The sequence below is a fragment of the Choloepus didactylus genome, chromosome 17 (assembly GCF_015220235.1).
Source record: "Choloepus didactylus isolate mChoDid1 chromosome 17, mChoDid1.pri, whole genome shotgun sequence".
In the NCBI taxonomy this organism is placed as follows: domain Eukaryota; kingdom Metazoa; phylum Chordata; class Mammalia; order Pilosa; family Megalonychidae; genus Choloepus; species Choloepus didactylus.
The window spans coordinates 45,178,552-45,192,729 of NC_051323.1; the positions used below are offsets into that span (position 1 = coordinate 45,178,552).

Below are 14,178 nucleotides of genomic sequence, written 5' to 3' on the forward strand. Positions count from 1 at the left end.
AATGATAATCTAATAAGAACAGACAAGATATTGAGGCTGATCTTAATGGTATGAGAATGCTCAGGTGTGACTATGGTTCATTAATTTTCTTTTGGTATGGTAGGAATATATTGGAAGGAATGAAGTTATTTCAGGATATTTGTTTTTCTCATTGCTTTGCTTTGTTTTATTTGGAAATGTTTTTTTAATTTGATAAATAAAGTAATTTTTTTAAAAATCCAACTGGTTTTGTCCCAACATGACAGCAGAAAACTTTTTTTTAAAAGGGTTTCTTTTTCTATTTTGCCATTTAATAAATAGGGCACTTTTAATTTTTTCAGTTCTTTTTTGTGTTTATTAGCTTGTTATGCATTATTCTTCACATTTTAACTTCAGCCTTGGAAAACTACTTGTGTATTGGTAGGCATTTACTACAGCTGATTCTTTCAGAACTGTGTTAATCCTCTTTGTCACAGATGCATTTTTTAAGAAGTTGTCTAGGGTTAAGAGAATATTTAGAGAATAAACATTTTAAAAATGAATTATTATATATATTTTCCCAAAGAGCTCTTGACTAATGACAATATTAACATACAGAATTTATATCATAAAATGCACTTTCAAATTATCTAATCCTTATTAAGAGCACAGTGTTAGGCCAATGGAGCTCTCATTGTAGATGGTATATGTTCTAATACTCTATCTCAGAACATTTCATTTCCTCACTCTTCAAAAATCTTTTTTCATTAAGCCCTTTATGAAGCTTATGCCATTTGACTTTAACATGCCTTGTTGCTACTGCTTATTGTTCTTGTTAAATTACGATGTCAGTTCCTGGCTCACAGTCCTGCTACATATGGCCTAATTCCTGCCACTATTCTTGGTGACTCCAGTAGGCATGTAGATATATTCCTCTAACATCCTGGCTCCTTCTATCCTAGTTTCCTTTTTCTTATTTTAAAAAAGCTTTTTATTTTTACCTAATTCATACATTTAGTTTCAAAGGCTTATTAAAAAAAATAGCACTGTCTGCCACACCCTTCCCATCTTTGTTTCCCATACCCAGATAATCAAGGAAATTAGTTTAAATCTAAATTTTAGCTCTTTTTCTGGTGTTTTTCTCATCACTTCTAACCAACATGCTCATATTGCTATTACTGGATTTTTCAGTTTTAGACACTTCATACTGCGGAAGATGAAGTAAGTTTTAGCTTTTTCTTAACCAAAGTTTTGATAGACACTTTCCCTTACCTCTTCTCCTGCAAACAGAGCATACTTTTGGTTAAATTAATATTCAATATTTTCATTATGACCATTTGATTATAAGAAGTGAGCCATTTTTCCTTCTTTCATAATCATTATTTCCCTGGAATTAATAATTTCATCTTTTTGTTTGCTTGGTTTTTCCATGTATCTACTGCATTCTTTCTCAGATAACAGAATGGTAAAGCAACTCTCAATAGGGCCAAGCACTTCCCTTTACCATTATTTACCCTATGATGTCCCTTTAACTTTATTCTGGCAATTCACTTTGACTCTCTCTTGAAAATGTTCTATTTTATCCTCACATTTTTTATTCTTTGTCTGATATTAAGATTATAGGTTGGAAATTATTCTCACCCTCAGATTTTCAGAGTATTGCTCCACTGTTTCCAGCTTCCAGTGTAGTGTTGAGAATTCACATACTAAATGAACTCCCAGTCTTCTTATATGACCTGTTTTTACTTTGTGAAAATTTGTAGGGTGGGGCCATTTTTCATTCCTTGTGCTGGGCCTCTTCAATGTCCTTCCACTCCCTCTAACAGTCCTTTTCATTGGACACTGGATCTCTCAGACTGACTGGATTATATTTTCTTTCCTATTTTGCATCTTTTTCCCTTTTCTACTTTCTGGTAGGTTTCCTCAGCTTCACTTTCCACCCCTTCTATTGCAGTTACAGTTTTTCCTATCACAATTTTAATTTCCAAGAGCGTTTTCTTGTTCTCTGAATGTTCCTATTAATAGCACCCTATTCTAGTTTCTTGGATATAATATCACATTTCTCTGAGGATACATTTTTTTGAATGTTTTCTTCCTTTTTTCTTTTAAAAATTTTATCTTTTTCTTGTTTCTTCTCAGTGTAGCTATTGAGAAGTCTAATCTCATACCAATTCCCAGTCTTCTGTATGTGACCTTGAATCTTGGAATCTATCAGTCTCTGAATTTCACTGTACAGGCTTTCTACAAGTGTCTGATGGCTCCTGGCTGCCCATCAGCACTAATGGGTTGGCCTTGTCAACTGGCTAGTTTTACTACAGGATGAAGAAGCAATGAGTAGGTTTTATACTAGGGATCCCCCAAAGTCAGTATCTATAGGCTTTGTTTCCTGGCTGGTGAATTATCTAAGAGACAGGCTCTGACCTCCTGTCTGGGGCACATACATCTGGCTGCCACTGAGAAAGGGGGAGAGGAACGGTGAGGTCTTAACCTCGATATTCAGAACATCTCTGTTTGTAGTCCCTGTTTTTCAAAAGATATCCCAGCAGTTTTCAAGATATCCCAACTTCAACTATGACTGAAACTTTTATTAAATTTCTCCAAAGTAAAGGAATGATGATCTCCCGGCAGCTCAGGGTGACGGGGGGAATATGGGAGTCTGGCTCTTTAACGGACATTCAGCAAGTCCTGTTTTCAGCTCCATAATTCACACCCTTACCATCTGAGGTAACTGGTTCCTCCAATTTCTGAGCCAGGAGTATAAATTAGTTTGCAACCTTTTAACATTTCCCTTTGTAGGTACACAGATCAGCTTTCTAGGTTCTGTTAATTTCTCCATTTGCATCTATTGAAAATTTACTGACCAAGCTTATGTGCTTATATCTATTTGCTTTCTACTTGTGGGATAATACCTTATACCTTTTTTTTATTCCTTTACTTTGGTTTTAATGGGGTTTCAGGATAGAGCAGAGATAACATGCCAATGTTTAATCTGACATATTGAACTGGAAAATCTTTCCACTGTTAAAAGAGTGTGAATGTTACCACAGAAAAACCATCCTCACCCCCCACCTAGATTCAATGATTCTTCCCAAATGGAGAAATATCTAATTTTCCTGGGATGAGGAATCCATACCATAACTCTGGCTGTGTATTGTAATCATATACATTAAAAAGAGAGCTTTTAAATATAAAGGATGCACAGACTCCCTTCTAAGAGATTCTGATTTAGTTGATCTGGAGTGAGGTCTGGGCACTGCTGTTTTTATTCTAGAGGACAGTTAACAGAACCATTGGCCAAGGTGGGGTATCCTAGTCAAGGTTCCAATAGCAGTTCTGAAAGAGACAATAAAAGGACTCTGCTCAGTAGTGGCTGGTGGCATGCGAACAGTACTTACCACAATCTCATCACCATTTCTCTCTCTCTCTTTTTTTTTTCCCTGACCATGTAAAGAGGCCTATAGAATATTAGGAGAGCAGTGCCTCTCAAACTATCGCTAGTAAAGAGCCAGTTTTAAAAAACTTTCACAGAACAATTCTTTTGTAAGAAATAAAAAGAATGAATTACTAGAAAAATGAAATATAAAAAGAAGAAACAGAAGCGCCATTTTTTTAATTAGCCTCAACAGATATAAAATTACTGTCAAATTGCTATAAAATACTTTCCATGCTTCCTCTCAATTTCTATACTTAACTCGCTGCAGACTGATAACAAACCATGGACTGGCTCCAGTCCATGGGCCACATTTTGAGTAGCTCTGGTCTAGAGCTATGCTGTCCAATACATACAGCTACTGAGCCCTTGAAATGAGGCTAGTGCCACAGGTTGTAATAATAATAGTTTGGATATATTAGGTTAAACATAATACATTGTTAAAATTAATCTCATCTGCTTCTTTTTACATTTTAGACGTGCCTATTAGAAAACTTGAAGTTTCATATATGGTTCAGATTGCTTTTCTATTGGACAGTACTGGTCTAAAGCAGAGGGTCAGAAAACCACAGCCTAAGGGCCAAATTTGGCCTGAGACCTCTTTTTTACATTTTTAAAGGGATTTTTAAAAAACATAAAGAACAACATTCAACAGAGACTGCATGTAAGCCCAGAAAACTTAAAGTATCTTTTAACTGGTCCTTTACAGAAAAAAATTTGCTGACCCTGGCCCAGAGTATATAAGATTGCAAACCATACCATTTCTAGACACCACAAGAACAGTATACAAGAAGTCCAGAAGTCTAACTCTCCTCTGGTTTATAAGATAAAATTTGTAACTATCTAAAGATATTTCTTTGACAAGCAAATTATACCTGGAAAATAACTGTTGGTAAGCCACCTGCACTGGGTGTCTCTGGGAGAAGACCACTTTCTGAGAAGGGCTTGTCCAGAAGACAAAAACAAATGACTTGCAGGGATTTGCCAAGAAAATGAAACACACGCTACAGGGCTCCTGATAAGCAACACCTGGTGATAAAACCAGGTGCGGTCCTGACGAGAAAGCTTATCACAATAGAAAAGAATACCACACGAATCAATGTATATCTGTTCCCCTATGTAAAATGGAAACTTAATGTCAGCTAATTAGAACATTCCCTCCCTTGCTTTGCACTTACCCTCTATAAGCCTCCCCTCTCCATCACCTTCGTGGAGCTCCCTTCTACTTTCTAAATGGGATGCTGCCAGATTCATGAATTGCTCAATAAAACTGTGAGATCCTAAACTGCATGAAAAGTTTTTCTTTTATCAACAGAAACCATTTGTACTTGCCAGGTTATACAAGGTACTTTCTAACATTCTTTGGTTCAGTTTCACAGATAAGAGCATAAAATTTAAGAATTTCTCTATTTCTAATCTGGAGACTGTTACCTGATTGCATTATGAAAAAAAATTCTAATTTAAAGAAAGACTATTATGCTTCCACACTCAAGGACAAAAAGCAGAATTTTCTCAATGTGGGGAATGCTACATCGGGAGCAATAATACGAGGATGGAAAAAGTACTGATGGTGATTCATAGAAGAGTCCAAGTAAGAACCAGGAAGCCATTTCAACTATCTTAGTATTTATGATGTCAGGGTTTGAGGTTCTTTTGCTTTGTTTTGAAATTTATTGGAAATCTGTTTAGATAGAGCTGAAGTCCTTTGAGATTTAAATTACAATTCTATTACTTGACAGTTTTATATAAACCTACATAGGGCTTTAAAAAGTGTCAGATTTCGATTGTTTGATTCTAGAATGAAAGTTCATGAACCATTATAATCTTTCACATTTCTACACATGCAATATATAGTCTTAAAACGATCCAAACCACATTTCTAAAAAGTCTTTCCTTTCCCCAAGGACAGTCATAATTTAAAACTGGTTTTACAATGTTGTTGTAAGTTAAATGACTTTTGTTGAAAAATGATCTTTTACAAGATAGGCTATAAATCAGAATTTTGGAAAATTAGAGGTCAAATTCAATTACTACAAAAATTTACATATAGAAAAATTAGAGACTATAGTCAGTGGCTCAATTAATGCCAAGTACTATCTATTACAAAATTCCCACAAAACAAATAATTGGAATTGTTCCCAGGCACTCATTTTAATGGGATTTAACCCATCGTTTATTGGAAATAAATTAACTTCAAAAGTTTTTAAGACTACATTGCATGCCATAGTGGACAACAGAGGAAGAATATGACCCAAATTCAAATCCCCTCCTCTACTGTTCAGACAATCTAGACCACTCAGCCATGATAATCTTTCCAACATAAAGTCCTTCAGTTAGAGTAACAAAAATTGAGACCCATGGACTGAGAAAGTAGATCTGTGCCGATTTCAGGTACAACAAGCAGTTTAGAAGATTCAAGTTTTGACTGATATTTTGGTGGCATTTCAATGATTTTTAGAAAAAGATAACAGAATGCTTAGAAATCCAGGGATGCATGGCTATTATAGCAAGGGCCCTTAAAAGAACAAGAACCATTTGTGTTTTACATAACTATTTATTTTTAATTATTATTTACACACTTGATTGTGACATGGTCTATATTATCCAATTGGATTGCGATTTATCCTTCTTGCTGCTTATTTAATATTAGGTTGATGCATATAAAATTGCTGTTTTAGTGGCTGCTGTTTTGTGGGTAAAAGCAATGGTCAAATACTGGCAACTTCATATAGTTCAACCTCAGAATTACACTATTACAATGTACATAATAAATTAATACAGTAGATGATGTAATGGGCACTCAAAAAAATGTGAAGTCAACAAATCTAGTATGCCCAGATACTTCTGTCCTCACCAGGGTTGAGTTACACCTTCAATGAGTCAGTTGTGTTAGTTTCCAAATCTGTTTATGCCATTTATATTTGCTATTATAATGATGTAGTTTAACTAAACGTTGCTTCACCTAATGAAATGTAGAGGAATAGAGAGGATTAAGTTGAATGTCTCTGAAATACTCAAAGGTTCAGATGCTTATATTGTTTAGTTAAGTATAAGCAAAAAATTAGTTCAAAAATTGGAAAAAAATATTGCAAAGATCTGTAATAAATCCAGAACTCAGAATGCATTAGAAGTGTTTAAATTCTTACTCTCTTAAAAAACCAAATTTGAGATCTTGGGAGATACCTCATGGGTATTTTCTGCAAGACAGACAATATGAAATACAACAAGTGGCCCATTCTCATAAGAGGCCTTGGCTCCTTTATGAAAAGATTAACAAATGAACATACAATTATATGCCTGAAGTCAGAGAATTAAATACCTAAGGTATGTACCCCTTTTCATAATTTCTTCCTTTATTTGACATTATAGTCTACTGGTCCTGATTGAATCAGATTAGAGGACTTCTTTAGTAATCATTTAATTACAATTTATATCAGTGACAGGAGGTAGTAGTACAAAGCCCTAATGATAAAAGGGAGACATTACTTTGTTTGGAGACTGGCAATTAAGGAAGACCTCTCTAAGGAGGTGATATTTCAAAAATTTGTCCTGAAAGAGGAATAAGCATGGTATTAACAATGGATTAAGTTAACTTAGCATAGTGGGTGAAGGAAAGAGTGGCCAAGATGAAATTAGAGAGGTAGACTTTCTAAACAATGATAAGACTAAAAGAATGGATGTTTGTACTGCACTCAAGTATACTGCAGAAGTCCAACTAGGGTGGTGATAGTGGAGATAAATTTGAGATGTTTAGAAGTACAGGACTGATGCTTGATTGGAAATGGGGAAGGAGAGAGAGAGGTGTCAAAAATGACTGCCAAGTTTCTGGCATGGGTAAATGGGTTGATAGAGATGCCACTTCAGAGACAAGAAACACAAGAGAGAGCAGTTTTAACAAGTAGTGGGGGATTAGAGAGAGTTAATAAATTTAATTTAGAACATGTTGTAGTTGCAGATATCATTGAGATATCTAAGTGAAGGTTCACTAGTCCATTTGAATATGATCATATAATGGACTACTTACTATATAGCAGGGATAACAAATCAACTATAGCTACTTGTGACAATACACATGAATTTCAAAAACAAAATGCTCAGAGAAAGAAACAATACAAATGAATACATACATTACGAATCAATTTACTTTTCAAACTGGGAAACCCTCCAAATTACTGCTTAGGTATACATACATATATAATAAAAATAAAACCAAGGGCATAACAGCAAAGTCGGGATAAGAGTTATCCATCCAGAGAAGGGATATAGAATCAGGAAGGCACTCAGGAGGCTTCTAAAACATGGATAATTTTCTATTTCTTAGTCTGGGTAATGGGTACATAGATATTTGTTTATTAACTATTCTTCAGACTGTACTTAAAAATTGTATACATGATACATTGCATAATGAAATTTTAAAAAGTATACAAGCCACATTTTTACCACAATGGGAATTAATAACTAAAGATTAAACAAACAAACAGAAAAACTAGGAAAATAAAAAGCTCCTTGACTTTTTGGTAAAAGAGCAATTCAAAACTGTGAATTACAGAAATAAACATTTGGAAAGTAATACTAATATTTTGGGGAATTTTTTTTCTGTGTGGCAAGTTAGCAATTACATCTTCTAGATTAGACGTTTATCCTAAAGCAGGCAATGTTTAAAAAAAAAAAATGGAACATATCAAAAGCAAAACCCCCAAATTCTCTTGCAAATGAACTCGTAAATTACTAAATTAAACAGATTTCTTTAATGTAGTACAGCGGTCAGCAAACTTTTTCTGCAAAGCATTAGATGGTAAATAAATATTTTAGGCTTTATGGGCCATCTAGTCCCTGACACAGCTACTCACTTCTGCCTTTGTAGCCTAAAAAGCAGCCACAGGCAAAACATAAATGAATGAGAACAGCTGTGTGCCAATAAAACTTTATTTACGGTCAGGAAACTGTGAATTTCATATAACTGTCATGTGTCACAAAATATTTGTGAGCTCATAGGCTGTACAAAAACAAAAAAAAGTAGTGGGCCAAATTTGGCCCATAGGATGTAATTTGCCAAACCCCAATGTAGTACACTATAAAACCTTTAATATTACATCTACCAAAACTAATGTTCATTCTACAGAACAGTTTTGAGAAACAATTCTACAGAACAGTTTTGAGAAACAACTCTAAGATGATAATCTTAAGTGTGTAAAGATAAAGGTATGTGGGTGGTTGCTAGAGTATTAGTTATAACAGTGAAATAAAACCAGAAACTACTTTTTGTAAAAATGAAACATTTACATATTATAGAAGAACACTGCACAAATATACAAAAAATATCTAAGCCTCACCTGAAATCCCACCACCCAGAGGCAACCACTGTTTATATTATGGTGAACATCTTTCCCTACTTTTTCTTTTATGCAGAAAAGGTGTACAAAATCCATTCTTATAATTACAAAATTCTCCTTCATGTTTGTGGCAAGATCTCATCTCATTTCTCAAAATGTATAGTTTTCTTTTTATTAGTTGGCTATATCAGAGATGGGATCAGACTAGTAAAAGAAAAAAACCTCTGACAACTCTATTTTCTTAATTGTTAAATATATCCAAATGTCTTTGAAGGGAACAACCAAACTTCTGGAAAGCTTAATTTTGAAAAAAAGAGAATAATAATGATGGTGATGGTACCTGTGATGGCAGTTTACATTACTGAGGGCTAATAACGTGCCAGGCATTGAACATAAGCATTTACTGCTCCCAAAAACTTTATGAGTAAAAATTATCTCCATTTCAAGGATGTAGAAACTGACACAAATGAGAGATTAACAACCTAGATTTAAATTTCTTTCCATTAATATTAATCTATTCAGTTTTTTTTTTTTACCTCTTCTTAAATCAATTTTGGAAATATGTATTAACAACTCTAAGTCTGATTAGTTTCATCAAGTTCTTTAAAACCTCAAAGAATACATCATTTCTGTATTCTTTTAACTACTGCAGAGCATAAAAAGAATGCTTCTCAAATTACTGCACAAACTCAGCATAACTATGATATTAAAATTTGACAAAGGTGTATGCACAAGCTCCAAAGAAAACTACTGGCCTGTTTCATATATATATTTTTATTATTATTAAATTGAGATTGTTCACATACCATACAACTTATCCAAAGATCCAAAGTGCACAGTTGCCCATAGTACCATCATACAGCTGTGCATCCATCCCCACAATTAATTTTTTTTTCAATTTTTAGAACATTTTCATTACTCAGAAAAGAAATAAAGACAAAAAAGAAAATTCAGTTCCTCCCCTACCCCTAATCACTCTCCCCTCCATTATTGACTCATACTATTGGTATAGTACATTTGTTACTGTTGAAAGAATGTTAAAATACTGTTAACTGTGGTACATAGTTTCCAATAGGTATATTTTCCCCCAAATAACCCTTCTATTATTAGCTTCTAGTTATAATGTCATACATTTGTTCTAGTTCATGAAAGAGATTTCTAATATTTGTACAGTTAATCTACAGACATTGTCCACCACAAGATTCACTGTTTTATACATTCCCATCTTTTAACCTCCAACTTTCCTTCTGGTGACATACATGACTCTAAGCTTCCCCTTTCCACCACAGTCACTCACCATTCAGCACCGTTAGTTATTCTCACAGTAACATTCTACTGTCACCTCTGTCCACTTCCAAACACTTAGCTTCAACCTAGTTGAACATTCTGCTCATAATAAGCAACATATTTGTACACTTTATCACAATTGTTGAGCACTCTAGGTTTCACTGAGTTATACATTCCCAATGTTTTATCGTTCCTCTTTCCTTCTGGTGTCCCACATGTTCCTAACCTTCCTCTTTCAACCACACTCACAGTCATCTTTGTTCAGTGTACTTACATTGCTGTGCTACCATCACCCAAAACTGTATTCCAAACCTCTCACTCCTGTCTTTTCCTATCTGTCTGTAGTGCATGTATCTTGTTCACAAATTCTCTCATTGTCTGTTTGTCAGAGAATATTTTAAACTCTCCCTCATATATGAAGGATAATTTTGCTGGATATAGGATTCTTGGTTGGTGATTTTTCTCTTTCAGTATCTTAAATATATCATACCACTTCCTTCTTGCCTCCATGGTTTCTACTGAGAAATCCGCACATAGTCTTATCAAGCTTCCTTTGAATGTGATGGATTGCTTTTCTCTTGCTGCTTTCAGGATTCTCCCTTTGTCTTTGACTTTTGATAATCTGATTATTAAGTCTCTTGGTGAAGGTCTATTCAGATAGATCTATTCTATGTGGGGTACGCTGCACTTCTTGGATCTGTAATTTTATGTCTTTCATAAGAGATGGGAAATTTTCATTGATTATTTCCTCTATTATGGCTTCTGCCCCTTTTCCCTTCTCTCCTCCTTCTGGGACATCATGACACGTATATTTGTGCCTTTCATGTTGTCACTGAATTCCCTGAGAAGTTGCTCGTATTTTTCCATTCTTTTCCCTATTTGTTCTTTTGTGTACAGGCTTTCAGGTGTCTTGTTCTCCAGTTTCTGAGTGTTTGCTTCTGCCTCTTGAGATCTGCTGTTGCATGTCTCCACTGTGTTTTTCATCTCTTGTGCTGTGCCTTTCATTTCCACAGATTCTGCAAGTTGTTTTTTCAAACTTTCAATTTCTTCCTTATGTTTGCCCAGTGTTTTCTTTATAGCGTTCGTCGCTTTTGTTGTAACTTCCCTAAACTCGTTGATTCGGTTTTTGATTTGCTTTAGCATTTCTCTTTGAAAATCTTTAATAGATTGTTTCATTAAAGTGAAAGAAAATATCAACTGTATCTCAATTGAGGTGTTCAGTTTGTTCTTTTGACTGGGCCATATCTTTGTTTTCCCTAGTATAGACTGTAGTTTTCTGTTGTCTAGGCATCTGGTTTCCTTGGTTACCCCAGTCAGATTTTCCCAGACCACAACGGGTTCAGGTCTCAGAATGGGGTTATATTCAGGGTGTATCTTAGAAGAATGACAGACTTCCCTGTAAAGTTTCCAGTTGCTGTGCTTTTCCTAACCTGCCCAGCAGGTGTAAGGAGGTGTGGCCTCCTTAGTTTCTGTTTTGGCTGTTTTTTCCCAGGCTCTGGGGTCTAGTTTTGAAGGGAAAGCTGGGTCCCACCTCCTTACTCTTAGGGAAGATACACCCCCTAGGGATTTATCATCTGCATTTCAATAGTCTCTCTGCCCCTGTTATCTCTACCCGTCTGGGTCAGAGCGCTGCAAACTGAAAATGGCTGTGGCTCTCTCTTCTGAGCCCCTGAGGTTGAGAAAGAGAAAAAGGGACAGAAAGCCCCCTTTTGGAACCAGTACACGGCACCCCAGTTTCACTCGTTGGCCAGAGGTAACACCCGGTCTTCCGGGCTCCCCCTCCCAGTACGGATGAGTCTTCTGTTTCTTTAAGGTTAGTCATCACAAAAAGCCTGTCTGCTTGTTGGGGGTTTGTAGCTTGTATTCAGCAGTCTACATTTGTTAATTAAAACTCCAGTTGGTGCTCAGGTGACCTATATTTGCTCACTCGGAGAGTGCCACTCTCTACCACTGTGAGGTTTTGCAGCAAAGCCAACCACGGGGGGGGGGGGTGTCCTGGCTTGGGTCCACAGCTTTTACTTACAGATTCTATGCTGCGATTTCAGGCATTCTTCCCAATCCAGGTTGGTGTACAATGTGTAGACAGTCACAGCTGTCCCCTAGCAGTTATTTCAGATTATTTACTAGTTGTTCCTTGTTGTTTATTAGTTGTTCCAGGGGACTGACTAAATTCCACTCCTCTCTATGCTGCCATCTTGCCCCAGCTTGTTTAATTTTACTGGAGTAAAATAATATGCTAACCAAAAGGATGCAGAGTAGAAGGTATATTCAGAGTTCTACTGAGAAAGTTGTGGATACTCTATGTCTACCTACTATCAAAGTCATAACTCTTTGTAGTCTATGTATCACTTAGAAAACATTCTAGAATTATTGTAACTAATGGGTCTATAAGACTAAAGTTCTGCTTTTCTAAAATACTTCTTTTAATCACACATTCAGTTAAAAATGTGTTTCAAGGGATGAAATTTAAGGAGTTCTTACATTTCTCTCTGCATATTAAGGAAAATATTGTAGTCCTTTAAAAAAAGAAAAAAATCCAATTAAGGGTCACAGCATTTTACAGGCATTGCAATAATACACGACATCCCCTACCCACCCCCCCAAATAAAAGACCACTTAAGGGCTATTATTTTTCCTAATAAAGAGCAAGTATATAAATTTTGCATCCCTCTTTCTCATGTTCTAACTTCTAGTAGTACTACATCAGAGTGCTCCAGGCCCAGTTAAAATCCTACTCTTAGGCACAAATCCTGTGCAGATACCCACATGCGCTTTACTTAGGGCAGCATAATGAAAAGGGCATAGTCAAACACTCGGGGGGGGGGGGTTAATTTCAGCTGCGCTGCCTAAGAATGCTGTGAACTTAATGCTCTGAACCTAAATTTGCTACTTGGTAAAATGAAGATAACCATATGTGAGGATTAGAAATAACATATATAAAGCCTCTGGCTTATAGGAAATACTCAAAAGACAGAGGCTTTAGAAACATTACCAGTACTATTTAGCTTCATACAGCTTCTCTCTTCTTTTTAAAAATAATTCTCCCTTACAGTTCTTCTGGGTCATGACACAAATGTCAATTCTTGTTATTATGTACAGTATCTGCTGGACTAAAAGTTCTATTAATCATTTAAACTTCAGTTTTATCTCCTAGGAAACACTATGGGAATTTCAGTGTTCCTTAGCAGTTGAAGCTACACCTCATCTACAAGATAAACTAAGCATAACTAATCTGTACATTACTGGCCAAGGCCCAAGAATATAGTCCTTTTTTTTTTTTCCTTTGGCTTCAAAATTCCTTCTTAGTCTGTAAAACACTGCTACAATTTAAATTTTACCCTGTAGATGCCAGACACTAGAAAAGCATAAAATCCTACTAAGTTATGCTTATTTTCCAGAAGAAAGTATCTTATGTAATATATGAACTATATACCATTCATTGAAATGTTTCTTATCTGGCCAACATTACTGGCAGATTGCGGTGTAACACAAAGAACACATGCTTTAGATTCAGAGGGACCCAAAATCAAACTCAAACACTGCCTCTCTTAGCTACGTGAAATCTAAGTCTCAGTCTTTACACTAGAGGGGAACAATGTCCCTCTCTCCTACGAGGGCTTTTAAGCATATTACACGACATATGGTAAGTATAGCTGAGCCAATAATAGGGGTTCAAAAATGGTAGCTTCTGTTATACAACAAATCCAAGGCAGAAGAAGGTATATGTTGGTGACAGTAACAAAAAGCAAGGCTGTGTTATGTTTAAGGAGAGAATTTTGGTGAGTTAGTCTTGCCTTTATCTCCCACCTCCAGAGGAACTACCTTCACTTAGGCAAATTACACAACTTTACTAAGCATTATAACTGTGATTAGTACTGTTGGGCCAACGCCTTTTAGGTTAAATCAATGCTGTCCCCTAAAGATCATGCTTCCTAGAGCACAAGACCACAAAACTTCCCACCAATCTCTCAATTCCCAAAGACAGCTAAAAACAAACAAAAAACCAACAAAGCAAAACAATCCTCAATTGAGGAACCTGGCTAGCCTTAATCCAGACAAGAGACTTTGATTTGGGGAACAGTTCTAACAATGAGTTTATTGTAATCCTGTTATAATTTACAAAGAATATTCAGTTACCAATGGTAAACAAGCAATAGTAATCTGGACCCT

The 14,178-nt window shown here is 35.7% G+C and overlaps 1 protein-coding gene across 4 annotated transcripts in view; it reads right to left on the reverse strand.

Moving 5' to 3' along the window:
• Nucleotides 1-14,178, reverse strand: part of SOCS5 (suppressor of cytokine signaling 5) — a 127,251-nt gene that overhangs the window by 53,826 nt on the left and 59,247 nt on the right. Inside the window, exon 1 of one of the 4 annotated variants that reach the window (XM_037806804.1) lies at nt 1,600-1,620. The exons of the other annotated variants lie outside the window; for them this stretch is intronic. The gene's annotated coding sequence lies outside the window, so the exon portion shown is untranslated. Of the gene's footprint in view, nt 1-1,599; nt 1,621-14,178 lie in introns of those variants that run through there. 4 annotated transcript variants of the gene reach the window in all.